The sequence below is a fragment of the Mus musculus genome, chromosome 14 (genome assembly GCF_000001635.26).
Source record: "Mus musculus strain C57BL/6J chromosome 14, GRCm38.p6 C57BL/6J".
Taxonomy (NCBI): Eukaryota; Metazoa; Chordata; class Mammalia; order Rodentia; family Muridae; genus Mus; species Mus musculus.
Window position 1 is genome coordinate 88,357,164 of NC_000080.6, and position 9,619 is coordinate 88,366,782.

The window sequence follows — 9,619 nt, forward strand, 5'->3', positions numbered from 1 at the left end:
CCTAATGACAGACAAGTGCTTTGTTCATTCCACATCAGAGAAGGTTCTTTTCAAAGTTGTTGGGAATTTAAAAAGAGAAACACAACTGGGCAATATGGATGGAGTGAGATACTTTGGACCATTCAGCCTAAATGCAATGTCTTCATTATCCCTGCTTTCAGGACACAGGGTTCTGTGCAAAAGAGGGGGCAGCAAGATTGGTAAGAGCTGGAGGGAATGGATAGCATCATCTGGACAGAACAAAACTGATGCTATATATACTCACAGAAATTAGAGCAGCAAGCACAACATCTGCACAGGTTCAAACCAGACTGTGTCATAGAACTGAGAAGAGAGATTGGACATGGGTTTCAACCATTAACCAAGAAGCTATATTCAATTGATAACCACTAGCAATAGTTTTCTTCCCCTAGGCTCATTGGATATACCAACTACACTGTAGGGCAGGCCTCTTGCCCAGAAGTAGATGGTCAACACAGAATAAACTCATTGTTACGTTTGGTTTAACTTTGCTCTGTTTTGACATTTCTATTCTCTTAGTCTTTCACTTGTTTCACTTTCTTTTTGTACTTTTATGGACATTTTTATGTTTCTTGTTCTGTTTGCTTTTGTTTTTGTTTCTTTTCTTTTAAAAACGCTTTAGTAGAGAGAAAGAGAAGAGACAGAAACACACACACACACATTCAAACATACACACAGAGAGAGACAGAGACAGACAGACAGACAGACAGACAGAGACACAGAGAGAATAAAGTTAGGAGGATGGGAGGTGGTGAGAAACACCTGGGGAGAATTGACTAATGTGAAAAACATGTTGAAATTTTGTTGTATAAAGAAATACCACGCAAAACAAAACAAAACAAAACAAAACAAAACAAAACAAAACAAAACAAAACAAAACAAAACAAAACAAAAGGTCCTGGCTGCACTGATGCTTTTTTCAAGAGAGCCACTAGCATTTAAAGGCTGTTCTTCCCACTTCTTCCTGATACCATCTGGTCAAACTATCCAAAGATGTTTGTCCCTTAAAGCCCAATGGTACCCACGTATTAAGTTAAAATAGAACCTTCACTTTATCCAGGCATTATTTTTTAGATTCATATAGAAATGAACTAAAAGGAGAAATTTGAATATTTAAGGGGTATGTAACCCAAGTATTCATTAAGAAACAGAGCAAGTACGGTTGGTACATTGCCAGCTTTCTATTATTACAACAAACATCAGCTATCAATCAGTTTGTAAGGAGTAAAGAGGTTTGGGTTAGCTTTTGGCATTAGAAGTTTTAGTCCAGGATTGCTTGGTACCTGCTTCTGGACCGGTAGTGAAGGCTGATATCATGGCGGGAGTTGAGGATCAGAAAGGCGTTTATCTAATGATATCCAGGAAGCAATGAAAGAGATAGAAGAGAAGGTTCTCGGTTTCAGTAGTCTCTTTCAAAGGCTCATTATGAATGATCTAATTTCCTTTTCTTTCCATTTATAAAATGGTCAACCACCTTTCAATCATCCAATGACGAGTACTCTAAGCCTTTGGAATATTTACTTCTAAAGGACATTTGATATCCAAAGTATGACACCATAAAATATCGTTAGGTTTTCTTTTCTTTGATTAATATTCCTTGCATTTTTCCTGTAGCCAAGATAGTTTCCCTCTCACCTTCCAGGATAACCATTCTATTTTCACAAAACATGTCTTTGGCCTATATTGATTAGTTAACATTGTTGTAGCTCATTGTTCATAACTGTAAGGACTCAGAATATTACAGTAAGGAAAATTTTCTTTTATTTAAGACAAAAATTATAATGCTACATTGCTAAACATGTCTTCAAAAAGTCGGAGCATGATTTGACAGATAACACAGATGTACCCATTGATGGAACATTTCTAAATGTAGACTGAGAATGGGACTACAGTGGTGAAAGTAATTTTATTTAGAAACCTCAGAGCTTTGATCTTCTGATTAGTATCAAATGAAAAAAGAAAGCATCTGCTAGACAAAAAATATTCTTAGTAATGAATACAAAAACACTATTGATAGTTTTCCTTACAGCAAATTTTAACTCACAGCCCAATTTAGTATATTATTTATGGATCAATCATAGAAATTAAATTATTCTTTTACACTTGTAGATTTGTTTATTTTATTTTAGGTGCAGGTTTTTTTTTTTAACCTGAATGTTTTCGTATGAACCTATAACTACCTAGTGCCGATGGAAGAGAGAAAGGGTATTCAGTACCATGGAACTGGAGTGACAGATGCCTATGAGCCACTGTGATGGTTTATATATGCTTGGACCAGGGAGTGGCGCTGTTAGGAGGTAGAGCCTTGATGGAGTAGATGGGTCACTGTGAGGTTAGGCTTTAATAGCCTTGTTGCCTGGAAGCTAGTCTTCCGCTAGCTGCCTGAGTATCACGAGCTATTCCAGCACCACATCTGTATGGATACTGCCATTCCCCGCCTTGATGATAATGGAATGAACCTCTAAACCTGTAATCCAGCCCCAATGAAATGTCATCCTTTTAAGAGTTGCTTTGGTCCTGGTTTCTGTTTGCAGTAGTAAAACCCTAACTAATGCAGCCACCATACGTATTCTCAAAGAGCATCCAATGCTCCTAAACACTGGGAGCAACCTCTCCAACACCAGAATATTACAGACACAAAGAACATACTTGGAAACACCAATCTACATAGTGGAGCACTATCTGTTTTTTCTTTTCCTTAATAAAATTAATATGAACCACTAACAATTTTTCTCTATATTAATTCATGTAAGACTTTCTTGTGAGTTCTAAGATGAAAGTAAAAATTATGTACTATTTCTAAGAAGGAATGAAAATACATCAAAGAAAAATTAACAATTCCTAATTTCAGAACTTGTATTCATCTTTATAAAAGAGTTTTATTAGCACTTGAAAATTGGTGTGCTTTACATTTATAATTTCTTTTTTAGTTGTATGTTCTGTGCTTGATCTCAAGTTTACTAATTCTTGTCAGTTTTTTCTTATGTTACGATATTTTAAACGTATTGTCCTCTTATGTATTACATACCAACCACAGTTTCCCTCTTCTCTTCCCAGTGCCTCCCCCACATCTTTTCTCTGCCTCGGATTGATGCCTCCTCCATTTCTATTTAGAAAATGGTAGTAGGCTTCTTAGAGATATCAATCAAACATGGCATAAGACTGGGCACCTCCCCTCACACTAAGGCTGTAGAAGGCAATGCAGTAGGAGGAAAGAGGTTCTGAAAAGCAGGAGAAAGAGTCAGAGACAGCAACTGCTCTCACTGTTAGGAGTTCCAGAAGAACACCAAGCCATACAACCATAACATATATGTCGAAGATCTAGGTCAGACCCATACATGCTCCCTGATTGTAGCTTCAGTCTCTGAGTTCTTGTGAGCCTTGATTAGTTGATTATGTGGGTCCTTTCCTTATAGTGTGTGTACCTGGCTCCTCAAAGTACTACAACCCTACTCCCATCTTGATGTTTTCCTGCAAAATCCCTTGAGTTCTAAATAATGATTGGCTGTAGGTCTCTGCATTTATTCTAGTCAGAAGGTGGATGAAGCGACTCTAGCTATTAATATGCTAGTTTCCTATATGCAAGTATAGTAGAATATTATTAAACATGTCAGGGGTGAGTGACCTCTCATGAATAGGTCTCAAGTTGTATCAGTCATTGGCTGGCCAGTCCCTTAAATTCTGTACCATCTTTACCACTGAACACCTTTTAGATCTTGTAGACAGATCAAATTGCAAGTTGAAGTGTTTGTGACTGGGTTGGTATCCCAATCCCTCTATTGTACACCTTACCTAGTTACAGAAGACAATCTGTTTAGGCTCCATATCATTCATAGCTAGGGTTGCCTTCTTAGATTCCTGGGATGTTCCATTGCCCTAGGTTTCTAACTCATCCAGAGATGCCCCCCCAATTTCAGTTGTCCTTCCCAGTATGCTCTTCTCCATCTACCTTCATTAGATCCCTCTTGTTTCCCTCCCCACTCCCATGACATTGTAGTCCACCCACATCTAATTCTCTTATTCAGTGAAATTCAAGCATCCCCCTTCCCCTTGATCCCCCTGGATCCTTAGCTTCTTTGGGTCTGGGGATTGTAGCATAGTTATCCTTTACTTTATGGCTAATATCCACTTATAACTGTGTACATATCATGTTTTTTTTCGGGTTATGGTTTATAGCACTCCAATTGATTTTTTTCCAGTTCTATACATTTGCCTGCAAATTTTGTTATATTATTGTTTTTAATAGCTCAGTAATACTCTAGTATGTAAATGTACCACATTTTCATTTTCCATCCTTGGTTGAGAGACATATCAGTTGTTTCTAGTTTCTGACTATTATGAATAAAGTGACTATGAACATAGTTGAGTAAGTAAGATGGAAAGATTTCCCATGCTTTGGATTAGTAGGATTAACATAGTAAAAGTGTCCATCTTACCAAAAGCAACTTACAGATTAAAAGCAATTCTGTTTGAAATTGCAACACAGGATTTTCAGATCTTGATAGAATAATCCTCAACTTCATATGGAAGAACAGAAAACATTATAACTGAAGCAAGCCTGAACAATAAAAGAACTTTGAGGAGTATCAATATTCCTGATTTCAAACTGTACTACAAGGCAATAATTATAAAAGTCACATAGTATTTTCATAAAAAAGAAAGGTTAATCAATAGAATCAAATCAAAGACCCACAAGTCAATCCACACACCTATGGACACTTTAATTTTTTTTTTACAATGAAGCCCAAAGTATACAATAGACTAAAGATAACATCTTCAGCAGATGGTGCTGGTCAAACTGGATGAGTTTATGCAGAGGGATGCAAATAGATTCGTGTCTATCATTTTGCACAAAACTCAAGTCCAAGTGGATCAAAGACCTGAACATGAAACCAGATATACCTCCCTGATTGAAAAGAAAGAGGGTAATAGCCTTGAATGCGCTGGCGCAGGAAAGAACTCTTAAACAGTGCTCATGCACTAAGGTCAGAAATTAATAAATAGGACCTCATGAAGCTGAAAAGCTTCTGTAAAGGAAAGGGCACTATCAATACGACAAATGATATCCTACAGAATGGGAAAAGATCTCCAAAAACCCTACATATGACAGAGGGCTGATATAAAAAATATATAAATAACTAAAACAGTTCTAGACAAAGGAATCTATAATGGCTGTGAACCATTCAAAGAAATTTCAACATCCTTAGCCATCAGGAAATGCAAATAAAAATGATTGTGATTCCATTGTACACCTGTCAGAATAGCTACAGTTAAAAACTCAAGGGACAGCACATGTTGGCAAGTATGTAGAGCAAGGACAACACCCCTCCATTTTTGGTAGGAGTGCAAACGTATATAGCAACTTCGCTATACAACTTTGCTATTCTGACAAGTGTAAGAAGGAATCTCAGAATCATTTTGATTTACATTTTCCTGATTCCTAAGGATATTAAACAGTTTGCAGCATTTCTCAGCTATTTGAATTTCCTCTGATGAAAATAGTTTGTATAGATCCATCCCCTCCTAATTATTTACTTGGATTATTTGGTTTGTTGATGTCCAGTTCCTTAACTTCCTATATATTTTGGGTATTAGCCCTCTGTCAGATGTGAGTTGGTGAAATTCTTTACCCATTCTCTAGGCTACCATTTTTACTATTAATGGTGTCCTGTGCCTTACAGAAGCATTGCTGTAATGTACATGAGGTCATATTTATTAATTGATGGTTTAATGTATGTACTATTGGTGCTCAAGCTATATTGATGAAAATGACATGGCACTAACATAGAAGCATGTATCAAATGGTATCAAATCAAAGACCCAGAAGCCATTCCAGATACCTCTCGATTATTGATTTTTGATATTGAAACCAGAAATATACAATTGAAAAAAGGAAGCATCATCAATAAATGGTGTTGGTCTAACTGGTTGTCAGTATGTAAAAGAACACAAATATATTCTGCACAATACTCAATTCCCAGAGGATCAAAGACCTAAACTTAAAAACAGATACACTGAACCTGGTAGAAGAAAAAGAGAATAGCCTTGCATGCATTGGCACAGAAGACATATTCCTGAATATGTGTCCTATCTATTATTTGTAAATAATTTTCTGTTCCTTTACTCATTCTGAATATATATATGTATATATGTGTATATACATAACCAATATAAGTAATATTTTATAAAGGCCTGCAAGATGTCTTGGAAGGTAAAGGTGTTAGTGCTAATCCTGATAACCTGAGCTCAATTATTGGAACCCATATGATACAAGTTATCCTCTGCCCACCACATGCATAGCATTTCATGTACAGTCAGCACACATGCACATATGCATATACAATCAATATAAGGTATTCCATTATAGGTTCCATTCTAGAAAACATGAGAAAAATCTTTTAAGTACTTTTTGAAATATTTACATGGATAAGTAATTACCTAAAAATTGATAAATGTGTTTCAAAAACTTTCAGGGATACTTTTGAAAAATATGGAGACCTCCTGTGCTACAGTAGCCAACACACCCTCTCCTCACTGTGAAGACACTTGCTCATTCATCTACTACTTTCCTTTTCATTCTATCCAGTCTCTCATTTCCTTGATGTAGTTACAATGTGGTATGAGCCACAGCATATTTACATTTACTCTTTATTTGCATAAGATGCTCTTTCCTGAATTCCAGGGTGATTTGCCATTTTATTTCAATATTTTTTTATCTTTGGTCCTTTCCTCTGCCGAATTTATAAAATAGTAACTCCTATATCCTGCACCTTATATTATTTTTTTATTCAATTATCATCCTATGACGCTGTGCTTGTTACTGAGTGAAGTAATTTTAGTCACACACATAAGCACATGCAAACAAACACGTGAACAGTTCATAATATATCTTTCTAATAGAATATAAGCTGCTCATGAATCTTTTTTCCTAGAACCTGATACTTAATACTGGAAGAAAACATGTATTTCATGTGCCAGCAATGGTATAGGAGCAAGGAGCTGACTAAAAGGAAGAAAATGAACTCTCTTTTCTTCAAGTAGTCTATATTGGAAACAGACTTATTTAAACTTTTGATCCAATGATACAGACTTTCCAGATATCTGAAGCTATGCTTTTGTTCAACTGTACAAAGCGCTGATCGTGTTGCAGAAAGTCTATCTTGTTACAGTACTTCACTTCTCAGATCTCTATCTCAGTTTCTTTATATCATCCTTTGCTTCCTTTTCAGTAAAAATTCTGCCCAGAAAGAAAGCTTAAAGCATGCACGTCTGTATTCATTGCTCCTCCTGGATCTATAGAAGGCCTCTGAGAAGCCTCTTGAGTGCTCCAATGCTCAGCCATCATTCCTGGATCTTTCCCTTGAAGTTCACACACTCTGAACTTTTTTCACAGCTCCTGTATGACATTCTGCTCTTAATGGTTTGTTGTTGTTTCATATAAGTTGTTCTTAATTCCCGGAATACTTTCAGAGGAAGAGATGGACAGAAATCCAAACTTTCGTTTAGCTCATATGGGACACATAAGGGAACAGACTGAAGAGATTATGTGTGTTATGACGGCATTGGAAGTGAACTTGGCTGACACTTCCCTCAACACACATCAGTTTCGGGATCCCTCCTTTCACTGAACAAACTTTTATGTCCTCCATTAACTCTATTCAACTCAGTCTGTCAGTCTCTTCCTCTTTACTCCTAGATGGTTTCCTATGGTTACATTTGTCTGATTTTTTATTTGATTTACCCATATTCTCCAGTAAATGGCTATCCCATTCCTTTCATAATAGTCTAGTATTTAACAGAGAATAGTTTAAATGGATTCCCATTTAGATTTTCCACCAGGGCTTACAATACTTAGGCATGTGTTTACAAATGTCTTCTCTGAGGGGCTTTATTAGTATTTTACTTATGAATCATATCTAGTCTTATTTTTCAATGTTTATTTATTAATTACAATATGGAAAATGTTGTAGTTGATATTCCAATCACTGCTATAGCCACAGTGTGAACAAAATGGGATTCTTCAAATATTGAATAGAGACCAAATATAACTAATGCTCCCAAAGGTTGCTGAGAATAATGAAGTCTTACACACTGTTGAGAATGTAAATTAGAATAGCTGATATGGAAAAATAATATGAGGCACTTTGAAATCTTTCATTTGAAGTATACAAAATAACACATTATTAGGCTCAGATTTTTGAAGGGGAGGAAATCTAGACAGTGTACTGATTTTGGAAAACATCAGATTTTCTCTAAGTAAATTGGCCATGTTTGGCATGAGAAGGTCAGATGAAAACTGAATGGGACTTTATCAATTTCTCATTATGAACAGATATCAACATACATTTGTTCAACAGAGATAGCCATGAACATTAATGTTTAACCATTTAAAGATTTATAATAACTTTGTTTTTTGTTGTTGTTTTTGGTGATTTTAGTTTCTGATTTTTGGTTTTAGGTCTTCTCTTTGTAGCACTGGCTGCCCTGGAACATGCTCTGTAAACCAGGCAAGCCTCAAACACAAACATCGACCTCTGCCTCTTCTGTGCTGGAATTAAATAGGTGTGTCCCCACTCCTTGGCTTAACTTTATAAGTTATATCTTTCATGTTAAATATATCTTTAAAAATCAGGGACGATTATAATTTAGTCTAATTTTTATTTATCTACTTCATAAATAAATGATGATAATAACGTCAGGGACAACTTTTGTGTCCTTTGAGGCATTACCCTTTCAAGTCTTGTATTCCACATACAAGGAAATTACCTCGTTTTTGTTATATTTTTCTTACACTCAGAATGCTGAACAAAATCTTCCTAATCCATTACACTAAAGAGTGTAATAAAAGTATGATTGACAATTATCTTTTCGTAGAAAAGTACTACTCTTAGCTAAGCTTGATTACCTTTTACATAACAAATTGCTGGATCCAAGACGTATTAAATTCTGCTTCCATTTGAAATGAACTGCTCATGAATTATTAAAATAATGAAAAAACACTTACAGATAAAAACGGTCAAGCAGTACCATGTACCAATAAGCACTTTAACCTTGGCTGTCAAAATGAATATGCTAGCTATTCATAGTTCAAGATATTCATTTTCTGTTTCCTTTAAAGCAGTGCTTTTTAACAGCAGATGCCTAGTCCAGAAACCTGAACATTTTCTTAAAATTGACCTATCTTGGGGTTCAGGCAGAGTCTTTCTTTTAAAAACCCTAGGCTGGATGTGAGCACTAACTATTCCAATAACTCCCAAGATGATACTAAATCTGAAATATGATTGAGACCTATTCCTCTAGTGCATTGGTTATCAACCTTCTTAATGCTATCTTGAATACAATTCTTCATGTTGTGGTGACCCTAATCATAAACTTAATTTTGTTGCTACTTCCTAACTATAATTTTGCTACTGTTATGAATATTAGTGTAAATATCTAATATGCAGGATATCAGGTGTGTGACCCTTGTGAAAAGGTTGTTTGGCTACCGATGGGATCGTGACTCCTTCTTTGAGAACCACTGGTCTAGAGCTTACTTACATGTTTGCTTGGTTTTGTTTCACTTACATCTTGGTTGTGTCGCATGTTTGTGATAATT